Below are 21307 nucleotides of genomic sequence, written 5' to 3'. Positions count from 1 at the left end.
AAGTTCTATGAAACAAATAATAAATAACTCAATTATTCGTAGAATTTTGATGCTTAAAATCTATTACAAAATTTTTAAATATGTAACATAATGACAAAGTGATGTCTTTGAAAATCTTTAAAATCCTAGATTTTTACAAAAAATCTGTCGGAATGGCCAAGTCAAACCTCCTTAATTCGTAGACTTCCTAAGACTTCTTGTAATAACTATAGTTGGGGCGATATACTGAATTTAATATATTGGCGATTGGAAATCTTATCCGTAAAAAAATATTGTTTTATGCTAGCTTTTCAAAATTATGTACTTCTACACTGTGATCCCTTATGAGAACCAAAATCAGGCTTAGCCTTCCTTACCGAGACTAAATAATGCTTTTTAAAATCACATCATGTTCTTTTTCGTTATAGGTGAGTCCTATAGATATACATAAGATGTCAAAGACTATTGTGATTGTGGTAGGATTTTTAATCTGATGTATAACAAATTCCAGTTTTCTTGCACTTCATGTCAAGCTCTACTTTGATATACTATGAGTAGGGTATATTAAGTTTGCCACGAAGTTTATAATACCCCGAAGGAAACATCGGAAACCCTATAAAATATTTACGTATATAAATGATCAGCATGGCGAGCTGCGTCAATTCAGCCATGTCCGTCTGTCTGTATATACGCGAACTAGCCCCTTAGTTTTTGAGATATCGATCTGAAATTTTGCCCACGTTTTTTTCTCTCCAAGAAACTGCTCATTTGTCGGAACTGGCGTTATCGGATCAATATTGCATATAGCTGCCATACAAACTGAACGATCGGAATCAAGTGCTTGCATGGAAAGCTTTTTCATTTTACGAGATATCTTCACGAAATTTGGCATGGGTTCTTGTCTAAGGCAATATAAATCTCCGAAAAATCGTTAATCAGAAATTTTATGAGTGAGATGTTAGCCTTTGCTTCGAGCGTTTTGAATGAGTAGGGCAAGATATTGCACATGTTCGCTTTTCAATTACATTTTTCTTAGAGTTGAAGGTGTTATCATAAGTTGTGCGGAGGCAACTTGAAGCCTCTGGGACCCGCCAGAAAAGCTAGACAAAACTTTTAGCAAAGGTGTAAGCGCCAATTGCAAGTATATATGTTACAGACATGCATTTCCAATCATCACCAACTGTTTTGCCGCATTGCTGTGTTAATTTTTATTTATTTGATTTTTGTTGTTGTTTTAATTATTATTGCCACTGAGTCAACCTTTAGCAGATATTAAACAAGTGGTCTGCAGCGAGATAAGCAAAAGCAAAATGTATATATATCTGTTTATATGTATGTGCGTGTGTGTGTCTGTGAGGCAAATAATATGCGTACGATAAACGCTCAGAATAGCTCGGCAACAGCAACAGTTGTTGCCACAATTGTATGTATGTGTGTGTGGAATGTTTCCATTGGCGCCACATTTCAATTAAGCACAACAATAACACATCAATTGCAGCAGCAGAGTGCAATCGGCAACAGCAAGCGACGTCAGTCCGTCCGTCATTCATTTCTGCAATCGGCGCAGTCAGCAGGCAGGCAGACATCAGCAGCAGCAGCAACAATCGATCGATTGCCATGCCAATTACAATTAGAATGCGCAACTGAATGGCTGATTGACAGGCTGTGTGGTAGCTTGGGTTTGTGGGCTGTGGGCTGAGCAATCGCGTCACAGTGCGTCGGACAAGCTGACGATTCTGCTTGACAGCCATGTCATACAATTCGAGAATTTTATTTAATTTCGCATTATTTAATTTTGTTTTTTTTTTGCACATCTGTATATTTGTATGTGTGGCGCATTCCATTCGTTGCAGTGCCGGAAAAAATGCATTTAGCACATCAGCCTAGGAAGAGGAGGGGTGGAGAATGCAAGGGAGGGGGTGTGTTGTCATTTAGCGCATGTTCGGTTAGGTTAAGTTTGTGTGACATGAGCGCGTTGTCGTCGTTGTTGGCGTTGTCGCCCCGTCAACTGTCGTGTGTTGTTTTGACATTTAGCTAGCTAATAAACAAATTTTCAGGAATTACCGTATTTCGCATGAGAATGCAATAATTAATTTGCAATTCGTGATCAAATGATTTGGTAATTTCTTGAACGAATGTGCGCATATTAATCAAATGGACTATGTAATGTGTTGTGGGATTTTCTTAGTTCTTAGAAACGTGCAAAAAATTGGCAGTATGTGTTGCTGACTAAATAGAGTTAACAGGCGACCGCGCTGCCTTCGTTTAAATAATAGAATGTTTGAAAGAGATGTGTCACGGAAAAAGAAGACAAACCTCACCTATCAGGTTCGCATCTGTTTCTCCCTACCATAGATTTTCCTAAATATGTTCTGTCGCACACATTTTTCATCCACATTAGAAACCTTCTCGTCGTCCTTTCGAATGACGATCTAGGTCAGTCTACCGTCCTTTACATCAGCAGCCTTCTATGCTGAAGCTGAAACTATTTGTAAATTTTATGGACTACTACAACAGCTCCTCGTCATTCCAAAATCGAATTTTGCAGGGAAGTACTTCTGACATGGATCACTGCGTCGCTGAGTATACTCTTAGTAGTTTTTCCTTAGCTCACTTACAGACGATGAAGTTGGAGCGGTACGAAATTGTTAGAGAAGAGGCGCAGTGAGCTTTTTTGCGGATTGCTCGAAGCTGAGAGGGAAGGTTGAAGCGAGAGGTTTCTGTACGGAGCTCTCTGTCAAGCTTAGTGTCAGGCTAACGAATCGCTGCACTGCTTTTCAAGCAGAAGCGCCTACCGTTAAGGTAGCACAACGACCATACTCGTTCACTATGCGGCCCATAGTCAAGCAGAAATCGCTGGAAACTGTAAAGCCGATAAGCTCACAAGAGACCCTTGTCCTAATTACATCTTCTTCAGAGCGAGCTCGGTCTTCGTTAACCTCTAGCGTTCTAGCGCTAGACCGATGTATCTCGTGTGAGTTCAGTAAGGATTGGTCAACAACTACATCTTGTGCGACTGCGGAATCCTTCTGACCTAGAGTAGAACGCAGGAGATCGACTGAGCAAACTACTTGTCCCTAGCAAAGGTTCATCTTGCTGAAATCGTTTAAGTTCTTACTGGACATTGTTCAATAAGCATACATGTAACAGGTAGCAGGTAAGGCTAAAAAAATTTGTCGGACGCAAATTTGTAAAGTTGTATGGAGAAAGGTGAGGTTGATACATTTCGATACTTTCTCCTCGGTCGTTCAGCTTTTGAAACACTGAGGTTGAAACATCTCTGCAGTCATACTTTCGGCGAATTAGGTTAAATAGGCGAAATTAAGAAATTTGTGGGTCAGGCTAAAAGTGTTGTTAGATTTTTGAGTGTCTTAAGGTTCAATATTTAAAAGGTTTAGGTATCACAGCGGACCGACGCTCTCAGCTGTTCGAGTCAGAGCCTTATTGGCTTTAGTCAACATGCATTTGAATCGTTGAAAGTTAGAGAGCCGATACCAAACTAATAATATTTCAGTAATCAGGTAACCGGTTTAAGAATCTTTACTACTTCATACTTTTTTAATATATTGGATTATGATTCCAGTTTGTGAGATGCGTTTCTAAACCTTCAAAGTGGTTCTAGTTAACCGTTTTTTTTTTTTGTTTTTGAAGTTTTGAAGGGTACTTAATAAAGCAGTACAATGACGTACACGCCGAGCGGTATTACCATATAGACAACGAATTAAAGTCGAAAACATTAAAATTCTATCGATAAATAATCTGAAAATACTCGGTGTTGCTGCTGTCAGTTGGTCTTGCTCATTCCACAAACGACAGTGCTTATAGCGTCTTCAGATCGCTAGAGAATCAACCTTGAAGGGACTTGCTTGAAGCTGAAACGACTCTCATAAACATTGAGTTGAACTTCCTGGAAAGCACACATCGACTTTGATACTCTATATAAAGAAAATAAGAAATTCTTACAAAATAGTCCAGCGTACAGAGCTGGGTACCAACATGTCAGTAACAAACAGCACAATAATATTTTCGAGGTTATAAAAAACCTATTATGATAAAAAATAATTGGTGTATGATTTCGCTCATTTGGATGCCTAAGTCAATTTGACTACCAAAAAATTATCTGCAACACAAATATTTCTTGAAGAATTACTCTAACTACTCTAATACATAATTTCTCAAGATCAAAGGGCTGCGCGCCAGTTGTGGCGCCACGAGGCTTGAACCACATACTCATATGTCTCAACAGACGACCGGAAATCGCTTCTGACATTCGCGAGTATTTTCCATAAAGAGAATAAATAAAACTATATTACCGTTATGCTAGATTTGGCTCATTAAATTTCATCAATTAGTTCCACTTTTCATGCGTTAAGCGACCGCAAACATTTCATTTATCAACGCAGCCAAAACCCCCAAACCCGAGACGAATTCTATTTTTCACCAGCGTAAAAATTCGCAGAAACATTTCAAAGCAAGCGCACACCTCGCGCCGAAATATGCAAACGAACTCGTTGAAACCAATAAAATTATGCAATTAAAAGTGTCGGACATCTGTTGCATGTAAAATAAAAAGGAAATAAGACTGGCATACCGCCGGTGGCAGCCAACTGTGCCGGGCAGCGTGAAGTGTGCGCCATGTCTGTTCGTTTGCGAGGCTGTGTGCCGAAAATCGGCGCACACCAGCAGACATTGCACTGCAACGCCGTCGCACCAAAAGACACAAGGAAAGACGGTGGCAAAAATCGAATGAAATTTACTATTCAAAAAAATGCACCGTTTAAATTTAGATTCATATCGTGGCTGTGATTTTATTTTCACTCAATTCTTTTTCGCTGCAACTCTTTTGCACTCTTTTTTATACACGGTTGCATTTGATTTTCATTGTTGAGCGGTCGCAGCTTTTTCAGCCGACAGCAAGCCAACAGGCCGACGCTCAACAGCCGGCGGGCTGCTACCGCTAAAATATTTGCCGTTTCAGGCAACCCGACAACAAATGAACTTTTGCGTAATTTCACTGCTGTCTGCGGCCGCGGCTGCGTCAGTGGCTGTGGTTGTGGCTGCATGTTGTTTAGGCCGCCACATCTAATGGCTTTGTACCGCGCCGCATTGTGCCAAATGGTGGCCAAAGAATAGCATTTGGCTGGCGTGCTGGCTGACAGTTGGCGGCCGACGACATTAGGCGCAACGCTTAAATTGCGTTCGTTTGTGCAACAGCCGGCCGGATTCGATCGTTCTCGCGGTCGTTGGTCGCTGCTTGGCGGCCAGTCAGCGCCATGCATTTTTCTAAATTGGTCGCACTTTGGTGTTTGGTCGTGCGGCCACATAAAAAAATCGCAACTAAACAATGACAACAATAAATGTGATGGAATTGTGCGAAAGATTATGGGTGTCGAGTGGAGACGCAATGCACTGTAGTTTGTTGCGTTAGTAAAATGTGACAATATATTAATATAATATTATATTTGAGTAAGATCCATATTTCCTTACTTGATCATTCAACTTTATTGAATTTTAGTTAGGTTTCATCCATCTCTTAATCCTATGTATATAATTCTCAGCTGGTTAATTATTCCAATTCTACATCATTATCAGGGTAAACTGTCTTTCCTTCATTACGCTGTTTATAACAGTCTAAGTGTGATTCCACCGCAATACTGTGGGGTCAACCATTTAACCTAATCTATCCTCCATTACACTCTGTCATAACATCCTGCCCGAGGCATATATCGGAATTGTTCCAAAATAGCTTTAATATTGTTCATCTACTTTTCACCTATTAGATTTGCCTTTCATTCTTCTAGACTCGCCAAAGAAAATATAAAAAAAATAGATTATATTATCGTTCACTTATAAAAATATCTCATTAGTCTTGAACTTTCAAGGTTAAGACCCACATAATAGAAGCTGAGCAGATACTACTAGACTACTGTTACAGCAAAAGACATGAATTTCCATCTTAAAGTAATACGAAAGTGACCTCATAGTGGACGACAGTATTATTTTTGGAGCGGCTTCAAGGATGCTTTAAAATACATTTTTGATTCTTTATTGGTCGTAAAGCTGTCGTTTACCCAAAAGTAAAAACTTTTAAAAAAATATTTTTTTTTTATTACTTTTTCTCAAATTGTACATGATCTCTACTAAGCTCTCTAGTTTTCGAAAATAAAGTTGTCGAGTAAAATTTGTACTTCAGAGTAGTGGTCTTTGTACTCTAAGCCAAAGGTGCTTAATATATACGTCGTTTGACTCCTCACAATAACTCGGGCTCCTCTAAGCTCCAAACATTGCTATTTCGAAAGAACAGAGTAGTATTGGATAGAGTAAGCTTCACTTCCTAAATAGTTTTTGGGACTTTGTACATTCTTACAATAAAAAAACGTCTTTCAAAAATTTTGTTCACAGACACAATCCAGTAAATTGGGTTAGGCAGCTTCTTTGGGATATATATCAATACCGGAACGACGTCTTTATAGCTAGTATCTAAAGAAGCCCGCCAAAGAGGTATTCTTTCAATGGATCTGTCGAAGAATTCCTTTAGAGACACAATTCTAAAAAATGGGTCTCTAGGTGGGATATATAAACTATGGAACGAGATATAGAAAATACCCTCTATGACTGCTCGCGCACCTTCGATAGAGGAAAAGTACCAAAACCTTTCTACAAATCGCTCAATTCTTTTTCGTTGATAGCGCAACGAATAAAGAATGCAAATTCGGAACCTTTTTAACCATTTGAGTGGCACTGTAGCGCAACGGCTGGCTGGGCGCACCGGACTTTCGTCGACACTCAAAGCAAATGAGCAAGAAATGCAAATGTCGAAACACAGACAACTGGCGCAGCGATGTTGTTGACGTTGTTAGCAGCAGGCCGACGGCCGTGGACAGCCACGCCAAAGCGGGCGTGTGTGTGTGCGCGAATATAGGCTGGCTATAGCTGCGAGCGAGCGGGCGGACAGCAGCGGTAGTGATTTTAGTTAGACATATGGCTACATAAGCCGGCTGGCGCGCGGCTGTTGACTATGCAACAAAGAAAAAACAATTGCCAACAACAACAGCAAACCGCATAATGGCCATTTGTGACCGTGTCTGTATATAGGTATGTGAGAGCCGCTTGCTTCTAAGCACAACAAAGTGGCAATGTGCAATTTGAGGAATTTTCGCGCGGTGCGTGTGTGCGAACAATGCAACGTCTGTCCTCTATTAGTGCAACATGCCATACGCACGCATGTGTACGTGTGTGAGTGTGCGATAGGCGCCAACTGTGGCTGGCTGCCACACGCATGCCCCACCGCTGTCTGGCGCCCGCGTGTCCATGTCCGCGTGCACGGTGCAGATTGGGCGCCAAATGTGCGGCAAAAGAATTAGAAATAAGTCAAGAAGTAAAGTATTTCGATTTTTAATGCCGCGTAAGGACGCTAGAGCGCGCCGAGGAGATGCGCGGCGGTAGAGCGCCAGACGTGCAGGCAGATGAGGCGCATTAGGAGCGAGATTATGCACTTTCTTCGGTTTTCTTTGCTTTTTGTAGACTTTTTTCTTGCACACATTTGTTTTTATTGTTGTTGCGACACTTGTAGAAAGTAAGAATGAATGCAGACGTGACAGAAATTACAACAGTGCAAGTACAATCACAAGAGAAGGCAGCCAGAAGCTGTGCGGAGCACACCACACCGCGTACCCACGATGTTGCACGCTGGCGTTTTTGTTGTTGCCCACTGTGGCAACAACTATTATTAATAGCCGAACCAAAAAGGCAGCGAACATGGCCAAGATGGCAACCAGCTGTGTGCATAAATTTCACTTTTAACCGCAAAATGCGCTGACTATCTAGGCGCTACGCCTGTGAAAGCAATGCAATGCGGTTGGCTGGTTGCGGTTTCATTTTGCGGCGAAGCGCGGTGGCTGGGCTGTCATTGTGTCAAAAATCGCCATAATTGTCATAAATTTCAAGTGGACCGCAACAAAGCAAAGTATCGGGCAGCTGATAGACACTCATCAAATGGCGGCAACAAAAACAATAACAACAAAACAACATGAGTATCAGCAGCAGCAGCGGGAAGCGCTCACTCGGCGTCTGACTGCATTTAGTAACAATACGAGCAGCAGCATAGGCTCACAAATCAAATAATATTATTCTTCCTCCTTCCGGCCTCCGTGCTCGGTGGAGGCAATGTGCCGCGCCGCCGCTAGTATCACTATCATTGCTGCTTTATAACTGATTACTGTCAGGTTGCGTACAATTTATTTACAACGTTTTGTTGCTAACCAACAGCAGCAACAACAACAACATGTGAGCTTTGTTTTTCAGGCTCGCGAAATGTGTATACAGGGTGTCTCACAATTAGTTGGCTTTAATAGTTTAGAAAACATAGTTATTGGTTTTGTTTGCCGCGGATATAACAGCGGAAGCCTCTCTGAGAGAGAGACCACTAAAATTCAAGTGTTTCTCATAACTTACACATTTTGCCGCGACCTCGACTAGCGCGCTTACGTAAAGCCTCGATACCAAAGCATTGACGTAAAAGCAACTCGTAGTTACTACTTTCCGATGAATTAAGCGCCGTGTAGAGTACTGAAAGCTCTGCAAACCTTTTTTCGAGACATTTGCTAAGATAGTGTGATAGTCACAAAATGGGCGAGGTATATATTAACTGAAAATTTTCACGATGTTGGACTATTGTGTCAAATCAGGTGTTTCTGATATTCAGTTATGATGGAAGTCTCTTTTCAAGTTGGAAACTTTCAGTAACCCAAATCGTTTGGCTTGCGAAACAGCGAAATTTAAAGCGGACAATCACTATGAAGCATCGGTTTTTAGATAACTTATTTTGACCGAAATACAGCAAGACTGACTGATTTCTGAGATAACCCGAAATAACTGATCAAACGGTTCTGTTCTTCCTGAAAAAGTAAGAGTTAGGCAAATAGTTTTAACAATTTTCTATAACACCTTTCAAAAGATAATTTTGAGGAATCGGACGTAACAATAATTTATGAAAAATATTGCCTTCGCAGATGAAGCGCTTGCGCAAATCCCCAGAAAACCACTCTGTAGAGTAGAGTACATATAGGAAAACGAGCTTCGAGTTTGTTTCAATTTCAGACCATTCCCGTGACAGTGAAACAAACTACTCACAGCTTTCTTTGATTTGCCACCCTGTATCGCTTGATCCGTCAGCGCGGTCAGCAAAAATACACGCTAAAAAAGAAATATTTTGCGCTTCAAAAAGTTAAAACAGAAAAGCAGAAGCTTATAAAATCAATAAACAATCGCAGACAAAATAAAAGTACAGAAAAAGGGAAATACTTAATAAATATTTGTATTTATTTATTCATAATGCACGTGAGCTGGAAACGTAAGCGAGCGCTGTAGCTTGTAAAAACATTTAGTCATATTTGTAATATTGTACATTGACAATAAATAACAACAATCAATGTTGAAAGCAAAACAAAAACAGGCAGCATCACTCTCATACACACATAGTATATACCTACATATGTACTTACTGATTATCATAGACAAACAAATACCCGAGTAGTAACTAATAGGTTTTCATGCGACTGACACAATGTTTAATTATTTACCCGCGTACTATGGACAACATGTACCCCGGTATACATATGGTATATACTGACTGAGCTAGAATCCCCGCTGAGGTGTTAAAAATTAACAATTAAGTAACATGAGTTCGTGGAATGCGCTACGGGTATTTTCGCGTACGTTAAGACACAGCTTTTGAAATTTACTAATTAAAGTAAATGTGTTTTTCATTGTCGTTAAGCAGAAAATAATTTTTACTGCACGAACGTCGTTATCCCTTTAAAGATATGTGAACGATCTTAAACTGACGAGAGAGCTGCTTATAAGTCCGCTTATTTTTTTAACACATTTGCTCTACAAAGCCCTCAAAATATCAAGCAAGTTAGTTGAAGTTCGTATCGTTTTTGAGAGAGCGCGCCACTAATTAAGTCTATTAGTTGTGTAGTTAGGTCTAACGTTTAAAGGACATCATTACATTTTACAGCTTTTCGGATGTTTGGTTCGTGGGAAAAAAGGCTAATATCGATCATCATCAAATCCACTAAATGATTTTGTATAATTTAAAAGAATCAATGAGCTTTGAGTCGGGCTTATAATTATCGTAAACAATCCTGGCTTCTCCAAGCTTACCAAATTTAATTACATATTCAAATATTACTGTCGAAATATCTACTTGTATCCTCGGGAACATTTTCTCTACTGAGTTAATCGTCCGTTGGTCATTTATTCACCTAATAATTAAGGAGTTATTTATTCAAGCAGATTGTTCTAAAATTGTCCTATACTACAGCTTGCTAGAGGATAACTTACTCAATTCTCGTTTCACTTGCGGTTCACTATCATGACCAGTAAACCATTTAGCTTCGATCCTCCAGAAAAACTGCCATCGATCATGTCTAATATGTTACATATTTTTCTAATAGATGGCTCTGGTAATGTGTATCTCACGTTGGGTTTACGCTAATAAAAAAACTCCTCAAGAAGTTTTATGATTATGTGATTCATATGGTCTGGCCACGCAACTAATATCGGCAAAGTAAGTTACGATCTTTCTTCGATTCCTGATACTGTAGTAGCCAATTGCGCCTAATTTTGATTTCTAATAGTCCGATTGTCGAAAATATCGATAAAATAATGAACATCGTCGCGTCCGTCAAGACTTTGATGTCGGGGAAACACAAAATTTAAATAATGTTTAATACAAAAAGATACACGATTTATGGGTTCCACACGAGTTAATGCAAAAAAAAAATTCGTACCGAATTTCCATCGGGGAATTGCTATTAAAGCCCAACGAAATCCATGCACTTCTGAAGTGAAATATATTACTGGTGATTAAAAGTATTTCTTTTAGAACAGCATCACGCGAAAACAGTCATGGTCAAATCCAAGTGAACTCACGCAAACGATGGCTAAGTTAGGATTGATGGTCCGGACCTGTACTGTCAACGGTTGGACCGTTCTGAAGAAAGACATCGTCTTCCATCAAGGCAATGTCAGGTCACACATAATGATAGTGACTCTCCAAAAGCTCCGTCGGTCTACCTTGTAATTAGTAATTAATATCTATTCTTGTCTATGGTGAATGATTTTGCTGATGAACATTCGCCTCAAGAGAAGCTGTGAAAATCGACTGTTCGAGTTTTTTGGCAATAAGGACGAGGGATTTTATGAGAGTGGCATTATGAAATTATCATCAAAGTCGTGGTCGAACAGAACGGTGCTTCTTTAACCTAAATCGTATCTTTCTAACTGTGCTAAATAAAAAATTTAATTTTATGGCAAAATAATAGACTTCACTACACTTTTATGTATAAGGAACATGATAGATGTGGTTAGAGTTCTGTGACTGAAATAAAAGAAATCTAAAGAAACGTATCCAATATTTCTTTCTAATATGCTGATTGGTCAGTTTAAATGACAGCTATATGTTATAGTGGTTCGATCTGAACAATTTCTTCGGAGATTGTAGCGTTGTCTTGACAATAATCCATGCCAAATTTCGTGAAGATATTTTGTCAAATAAAAAAAAAAATTTCATACAAGGACATTACTTTTCATCGTTCAGTTTGTATGGCATTTATATGCTATATATTGTTCGATATGTGCGATATCAGCAAATGATTAGCTTTTTGGGGAAAAAAGAACGTGTGCAAAATTTCAGAACGATACCTCAAAAACTAAGATTTATAGACTAACGGCGAGGCAGGCAGACGAATTGGGCTAATCGATTCAGCCCGTCGTGCTGATCATTTATATATATATATATATTATATAGGATATCGGACGTTTCCTTTTAAGTGTTGCAAACTTCGTGGCAAGCCTAACAAGGTATAGTTCAGGGTATAAAAATACATACATATATACATAGGTCAAAATTTGCATATCAATCGCTTAATATTCGTTTGCTGCAGCAGCTGTTGCAATGTATTTAATTGCCGCAAAAACATGGAAAAAAACATATACAAGTATTAATAATGTAAATAAAATGCAAAATTAAATTTATCATTAATTGCATTTTGCAAAAACAAAAAATGCAATTTAATAAAATCCCGCTGTGTGACTCTGTTATAATTTATAGAAATTTTAAAATGTGCTGAGCATTAATAAAACGGGAAGATATTTATGTAGACTTGTATGTATGTGTGTGTGGGTGTGTGTGTTTGTACATTTAATTGACACGTCAGCGTTTGCGGCAGTTGTCAACGCGTTTTACCTTCCGCCCATAAATACATGCGCTAGTTGCTGTTATTGCGGTTGTGTGGTTGTTGCCCCTCCAATATTGGTTTGTTTCGGCCTTTGCATATTAATATGCCATAACATGCGCGCGTAGTGATTTTTTAATGCCTGTTCTCACACATAAAAATGTCATAATTTAATATGATGTATGAGCGTTGACACCAACACCAGCACCAGCGCCAAATATCCACATGCTGCTTTTCACCAAATTGGTTGCCACTGTTCGCTGTCCATTGCCCATTAACTGCCGCTGCCGCCCACTGTCAACGCTGCTGTGTTGGTTGTTATTGCATTTGTTATATTTCTACTTGTTTATTTGTGTTTTGTTGTTTGCTTGTAGTTGTTATTGTTATTCTTCCGATCAATCAGAATTTAATAAATTTCGATTTCCTCTACGTGCCGAAAATTCGAAATTCTCCTTGATTTTATTATTATTTTTCGATCATTAAACTTTAATATATTTTTTTGAATTATTTTTGGAATTTTTTTTTTTTGTATATTTTATTTTTGTATTTCTTTGTTTATGTGTTCATATTTTGTATTCGTCTTCCACTCTTGTACGCGTTTTCATTCACTAATCACCTTCAGTAGTTTCTCATGAATGGAAATTCTGTTTATTAGAAGTGTTTTTTGATACCAATACCTACCCAAATTAATTAGTAACATTGGTCTAAAATTTATTAGCTGACGTTTGTTGGAGAAATCAGAAACTTTCCGCTGTCACAGATGGACAGCGACTGTCAGAAATAAAATTGGGTTGTTTTGGACACTACGAAATAGATCTGTTGTGCTATAATTTTTTTGGTATTGTTGTTGCAAAAACATACATAAATCATGGTATAAATTCCAATCCATTACACTGTATAACTCCATTTTTCGAAAATCGAAAATATTTGCCTTCGAATTTCGAAATTTAGCATATTGAAAAATGCTAGCAAAGGTCAAAATCAGGCCAGTACTTTTAAAATAGGAAGAATAGTTTTTTTTTTTCAAAGATCCGACTTTGATCCCATATACTAGTAAGTTCAGATCAAGGAATGAGTTTGTTTTACGTCATTATCACCGAAAAATATTATCGTTGATGTTTCAAGGAACTTATCACTGCCACAAATCTGCCGAAAAGCGGGAAAATCGAATGTAGGTCGAGATCGTTCCTAAAGCTATTTTGCTGACATTGAAGACACATACATCAATAATCATCAGCAGTAAAATCTCTTCAGTTATATCCGAGACACACACCAATGTTAGAAGAGGCAGCTCGATCAAAGACTTATTTCCAGTTTTAACGTCATAATTTTACTTTTACTATTTTTGTCGTGATTTTTTGTTTGTTTTTAAACTTTTGTATTAATTTGTGTGGCTTCAGCTGGCGTCTGAAATAATAACAGACCAATAATTAATTAGCACATTCAATTTACAATTGTAGCAATCAATCAGCGGTTGACAGGCATTGCACAGGTGATTTCACTCCACGTTTATTATGTATCAACGAATATTTACTGTGTGGACTTTAAAAATTAGCGCTTCAACTAACCGGTTCACTGAAGCTACAGATGTGGCGTTGTAATTTGCAAGCTGCGCTAAACTAGAAAGACATAGGTACATACAAGTATGTAAGTCCCGATTTAGCAGATGTTAATTCGCAATATATTTTTGCTTACTTATTACATGGTATTTTTATATCAGGGACTACTGAAGGTTTCCCTATAAAGGGTTACCATATGCTATAGATTTTGTGCATATTTTTCTCATGTTTTCGCGCTCAAAGCTGTTATTTCACCACTAGAATTTTACAATTTACTTCAGTCAAATGTGGTTCCAAGTAATATCTTTACTTAAGTAACTTAAATAGTCTTCTATAGCCTCTTTGTAAGTTAAGAAATAGTCTCTATAAGCTGATACTTAAATCTGTAGACTACGTTGGCAGCACTAACACCCCGAACACTAAGTCCTAAATCTGGTTGTAGCTGTATATAAGAAAACCAATATCTCTTATTTACTAATGTGGGTTTTTTTTTGTCCAAACCTGTGTTTTATGCATCCTTTATCTTGATTATATAACTAAAGATCTGTTTGCTTAAAATAGTTTATACTGATAATATCGAGTTCTCGATTAACTAACTTCACTTACTGTAGAAGCTTCTTAGAACATACTTGTATTTGTTGTACCTCTATATCAATAGACATTAATCAGGAACTTTTTATCTATTGAAATAATAGCCGAATTGTCTCATGAGATACTTGTCAAGCTCATTTATCTGTCCCGAAATAGCAAGTAAAATCAAGGCCTTCACGTCGTGTATGAAAACAATAATAAGCATAAAAAGGCTATCATTCGATCTATCTGCGCTTATTTGAAGCTACTACGAAATTATAAATGTGCGAAATGTCAAAATTCTATCGAAATGAAGATAATCACAGCGATACTTAAATTGCTCTTTGATCACGTGATCTGTTAGTTGATCGCATTAAAAATATTTACAAATCGAAAAGGAAAATTTTCGACAAAACTTGTGAAACTCCATATGATTGATATACCAACTGTTTATCAATTATAAGCTGAAAAGAATTAAACTTACTGTTAAATAAATAAAAAAGAACACAAATGCAAGAAGGGTGAAATAACGTCGAAGAAACATCCCAGACGGGGAAAAAATGGACTATATAATACAAAAGATAAGAGCATACATATATATAATATATCTGAATAAATTGAGTTCCAATAAAACTAGGGTGTTGCTCATGTTTTTAGTTAAGGCTGATATAAAGAGAAAATATGATTTGAGATCAGCTAAGGTAGTAGATAGAAAAAAAAATATTTCTATGGAGATAAATATCAGTATGATAGATATGAAAGAGAGACATATAAATTTTGAGAAAACGAGAGGGAAGAATAAGGCATACATTTAAATGAAATATTTTCATAGAGGTATTTGAAGATAACTAAAAACTTGGAAATGGGAAAGAGATGGAGATATGTGAATATTAGAATAATAATAGATAAAGATTTATAAATGTATACCGAGGTAGAAACAAGAAAACACGTTAACTACGGTTTCCGAAGCTATAATAACCTTTACAAATACCACAGATTCCTTACAAGAACTTGGGCTCGATCGATCAGTTTGTAAGGCAGCTATATGCTATAGTGATTCGATCTAAACCATTTTTTCGGGGATTGCAGTATTGCCTTAGGCAATAACACATGTCTTCGACGTTTCCTTCGAGGTGTTAGAAATTTCGTGGCAAATTTAATACACCCTGTTCAGGGTTAGGATAGAAAGAAATAGGCATTGTAAGAAATCGAATTTGACAAGAGGAAAGTAATAGATGAAGATGTAAAAGAGGTTAGTTCGATAGAAAATGGACTGGTAAATGTAATAATAGAGAGGTAACAGATGGAGAGATATCTCTATAGAAAAAGAGCAAAGAGATGTTTAATTAATAAGGTTTTAGTAAATTGAGTTAACTAATTATTACTTTTATAAGCCATTGAAATATGAAGTTGAGGTTTTAAAGTGCAAAAATTGTATCACTCCGCTCGCTCCTTACTGACTACTCACGTAAAATAAAAAAAATTTCAAAATAATCAAAAAAATTACAATTCATTGCAGTGAACAGTAACTGTTCATTGTTTCTCAACATTCCTTACAGCTTTTTTCACAATCGCATTGCGCAAGCGCAGCCTACTAAATATTTTACGATCTTATCCGCTGCGCGCTCAATGCAGCAGCCACAATGCGCCACTAATTGAGTGCCGCGGAAAAAAACAGCAAAAGAGAGCAAGCAACAAACGGCGTTGCCATTGTCATTGGTGAAGGGCCATTGTTCCAACTGATTCGCGCCGCGCCGCGCCAAGCCAGTGTCAGTGGCGGCGGCCGTGGCAGTGACAGTGAAATCGGCAGTTAAAATTGCTTAATGTTGCAAATAAATCTTATTAATATCACAAATGCAGCGATACGTTCGCGATTCAACATTCTGTTGTTCATGTTGCATTTGTTGCTCCGACTGCTCCTTTGCGTTTGATTGCTTATGCGGAATATAAATTAGTGCTGTTGCATTTTAAATGCGCGCCGAAATTTTATTTCATTAAATTTGGATGAGTTTCGGGCTGGTGATCGTAAATTTTCATACTTTTTTCTAAATATTTTTCACAAATGTGTTGTTTACGGTTTAGTGTGGTTCTTTGGTCCTACGTTGAAGTGCAAAGAATATCAAATCAAAACGTAAAGTATCAAAAATCTCTGCGAAGTGAGCTCTTAACAAAATTTCATAAGTTGTTTTAAAATATTTTCCAACCAATATTGCCACCTGATTATAGCTTCCCCGTAAAATAGTAAATATTTCATCTTAATTTCTTGATTTCTGTCTTAGTAATCCATTATTTATTTCAATGTCTTTTCTTCAATGTCTTCTTATTTTTACTAATTTCCTGAAAATACATATACTAGTATGTTGCGATGGAAAGAGTTTCCAAATTATCATGATGTTGTGGTAATGTTAACTCTAAGAAGAGTTCGAGATCGCCTTAATCAACCTAGTACGCTACACCTTTCCAACTTTATTGTACATTTCGACTACTGAGCGTTATACTAAAATCTAAATCTATTCAGATCCGAATCATTAGTGAAAAAATTTATGAGAGCTTCATGCTGGAAATCTTCCGTAAAGCTCTTGGAAGGCATACTTTAGACTCATAGAGTAGAAAAAATCCATTTCCAGTTAACTACTTTCTTTTCTGCTACGAGTGCAGCCAAATTAGCACCGAATAGTGTGAGGTGTATTTTACGAGGAATAGTCAAAACCTTGCCAACTTAAGCTATCATTTCACGAATTAGCGTAGCGATAAATAATGTATAGCAAGTTAAGAAGCGGTATCGGGAACACATGAACTAAAATCTATAGGTTGAGCTACTATAAAGTATTCATTCATATTGTATAACGTAATGAACTTCATAATTTCCGGTTGATCACACGCGATTTTACTGATCGTCACATGCTATCAAACAACAAATGCACAAGCGATGATTGAACTTAGTCCAATGTAGGGTAGAGCAAAATTCAGATGGAAAAGCCATGTAAAAGCGTAGAATTTTGTTATAACGGCGAGTTTCGTCGAAGAAAACAGAGAGATTCTGTCGAAGAGTCGCGTGACTGATTATTATCTCACAATCTCTGTCTCTCTCACACTTTCATGTTTGCGATTTCATTATTCGCTAAATCTGTTGTGTTTTTGTTGCCGTTAAGCGGAAAGTAGGCGTGGTGTTGTGCTGATTTCGTAAATTTTCGTTGCAAATATATCTCATCTCCTCAAAGCAACTGAGTTTAATGTTAGCTACTTCTTTAGCCAAGTAATCGGACATGTGGTAGGACAGTCGTGACTAGGATCTTTTCTTCAGTCTACTCCGTTGTATGAATGTATATAAAATATCTGTATCATTTGAAATACCCCTTTGCCACAAGTCACTCTCGGGTATCACAAGTGTTCTCTTGAATTATTGAACACATTTGTATATACAATTAAGTAAGTACACTTTATTTTTATTGCGTAATAGCAAAAATATTTTCACTGTATAAATAATATGATTTTTTTTTCAATTTTCAGAACGTGAACTGTAGGTTAATTCATAATAATTTAAAAGTGAATCACATAAATTAATATAGTTTATGTGTGAATCTTAGCGCAGTGCAAAAAGTGATAACGCGAAAAGAATACTAGTGAGAGCATTATTCGACAATAGTGCAAAATAAGTCTATCAAAAGCGATTTATTACGTGCGTTGTGAGAGTTCTAATAATTTCCCAATTTAAAAATATGGAAAAAACTGCATTAAAACTTTGAAGCAATTTTTATCACATGAGTTACCCATATATAATCGAAATTATTGATTTTTATTGCTATTACGTTTACCTCACGAAAATTTCTTAGATATACATATAGTATGTATGTAATGTGATCAATTAGAATAACTCTTAAGTGGTTTGTGGATCTGAATTTCAAAAAACAGTAGAACAATAGAATTTATTCCTCACATGGAAAAATTTCGTAAGAATAGACGTTACCCCTTTGAAGGCGTCTTTAACGCTAATTTTGGCAATGATTTCAGCCACCGTATACTGTAGCTAAAAAGAATATATTTTTTAAACTGGTAAGAAACTATGGTTCAGTATTGTTTTTGTCTGAAATAATGCACCTAAATGTAGGCAACATTTATTAAATTATGTAATAGACGTATAATATGTAGTAGAGGAACTTGAATCGTGACCACAGAACAAACAAAATTAATAATGAAAATATATAAAAATGGATTATTTAATTAAACTTAATATATTCCTAAACTTTTCGTTGAGGGCACCAACCGTTTGCATGCGTACAGTGGGTCAATCAAACGATTTCTCACCCAAGTGCTTGTTGTACTTTAAATTTTTTTTCAGCTGAGCAATATCTAAACTGTAGTCCGTCGGTTGTTTATGTTTTGAGGGATTTTCGATAGGGTCTATGTCTATTATATATATCAATATACATATATATATGTACAATATATATAATAACTAAAAAATTTTCAAATAAAAGAGCATCCCCTTCCCCCATTCCTTGAGTTGGGTGTGAATTATTTATTGTGGTTATTGTTTTTGTTTTATTATTCGCATATAATTAGCTGATGTAATTAGTTGTATTCATTGCGTTGGATTTATTATTAATTAATTTGTTTATTTACTGTTCAATGGAAAATTGTTCAAGCGCAACCGTTGCGGCGGCAGTTTTGTTGTACTTGTTGTTGTGTTTTTTTTGTTGTTGCTGTTGTTATAATCGTTGTCATTGCACTTGTTTGCCATTAAAAGTGCACAGTTATTACCATTTCATTTTAATTTTATTTGTTATTGATTGCTTTTGTTGCTCTGTCATTGTTATTGTTGTAATATTTTGCCGCTAGTAATTTTTAATTTTATGTCATACCATTCTATTTTGATTTCATGGCATAAATTCGCTTAATGACTGCAAGTCGCCATGTACGTGTGTGTGTGTGTATGTGTTTGTCGGAATTATTGCTCGGCTGTAGATTGCATTTGTCCGTATGCGTGTTTGTATGACAATAAATAATAAATGCAGCACGAGTAAAATACTTACGTACGCTCCGGTATAATATTATATGTCCATTTGTATAGCGGTTTTGCCGGCAGCAGCGTCGCAGTTCAGTGACCCGAGCGCCGCGTAACATTCTATACCCTTTGTTGTCAGCGGCAACAGACACCTGTTGTCGGGTTCGACGGCGGTTAATACTAGTGAAATATATGTTTTTTTTTATAATTTTTTATTTGTTGTTGCTGTTGTTTGGTATTTGTTTATTTATCGCTTAATTGCACTGATTTTACTTGGAATTGGGTGACGAGCGAATTTTATGGCGACTAGACAATCAGCGGTGCACACAAGCTCTTGCATATATTTATATAATGCATATGCAATAAGTAAATACGTATGTGTGTTGAGTGAAATTTATTATTTTCGATTCTTGCTACGGTTTTCAATTATTAAAAATATATTTTAGAAGCCGAAAGTCGCGAGCTTGGTTTAAAATGTCAATGACTGTTTTAGCTGCGACATTTAACTGCTTGCACCGTTTGACGTGTGACGTCAGTCTGACACATCTATCTGACAGTTACCATTTGACATCCATTTGACACATCTGAGGTCCATTTAACGTATTCAGCTATGAAGTCTATTTGACGTCAGTTTGACAATTGATGTCCATTTGATGTTGCATATTTCTGACATCGGCTATCTCCGTCATTTTGGCACATATGATGTACACTTGACATCTGATATCAGTTTGACACATCGTCAGCCATCTGCGATTTGATATCTCACATCTTCCATCTGACGTAATTTTGTCAGTTTCCATCGTTCGTTTGACATTTGCCATTTAAAATCTTTTTGACAGTGTCTATCTGACCTCTGTTTCACATCTTCCACATGGCGACCGTTGGACATTCTTTATCTGACGTTCGTTTGACATTTGTCATTTGAAATTCATTTGACATCTCTTTGGCTGCTTCAATCTGACGTCCATTTGACACTTCACCCTAACGTCCATATGATAAACTACATCTGAAGTTCGTTGGATTTCTGTTTGACAGCTGCCATCTGATGTTCATTTGTAATTTTTATTCCTTTAGGAATTCGTCCAAAACCCACAGAGAAGTTTTGGTTTGACAATATCTGTCAGTGAAATGAATATGAACATAACATACTAAATTTTAAAATTTATAAAGACGTAACTAAAAAAAAAACCAACCAAATCTAGAAAATCAGAGCATTTCTATTAGATTCGATCTATGCACCGGGTATATTGATTTAGCTTAAGCTAAACCCAGCGTTGTGAAAACCCACTTGGCTTCGTATAACAAGTAGTCTCCAACTAGTACTTCATAAAGGATATGCGGATTATAACTACACCAGATAATAATTTCACCCCACCCCTGTAATGACTTAATTTTCAATGGCGCCATATCTAAAAATAATTTCATATTATCCACACTTTTCCTGTCCCAATTCCCCCTCTTTCTTGCTAAAACAATGGCATTTCCTCATATTGCAATCGGACAAGAAAATTACATCAGTTCATTCATGCAAAACCAGTGCGCATTTTGTTGCAGCGAATTGTTTATCCATCAATTGCCAATTGTAGAAATACCAACAACAGCAGCAACAATATCATAATTTATCGATTGTCCGATCAAAAGCAAGCAGGTGTTCTACAACCGATCGATCGAGATATATAGACTTTGTTGTATTGCTTTTGTTGTTGTTAATTGCTGGAACATGTGTAAGCAATTTGTTGCTGTGTTCTAGATTCGCCCACTTGAGAGTGACGTAAAAAGTCGCGATCTGCCTCCGAATGGCAGCGGCTAATAATCGCAACGAATGTGGTAGAGGAGGGCGTGTATACGACGGCGCTCGTGCGCCATATGGCAGCCGGTTGCAGCGACAACCTGGTACTGTGTTATACGGATAAAATTAATTATTGACTTCTGAGCTGTGCTGTGATATATGT

The sequence above is a fragment of the Bactrocera oleae genome, chromosome 3 (assembly GCF_042242935.1).
Source record: "Bactrocera oleae isolate idBacOlea1 chromosome 3, idBacOlea1, whole genome shotgun sequence".
In the NCBI taxonomy this organism is placed as follows: domain Eukaryota; kingdom Metazoa; phylum Arthropoda; class Insecta; order Diptera; family Tephritidae; genus Bactrocera; species Bactrocera oleae.
Note: the sequence above shows the minus strand (reverse complement) of the source record.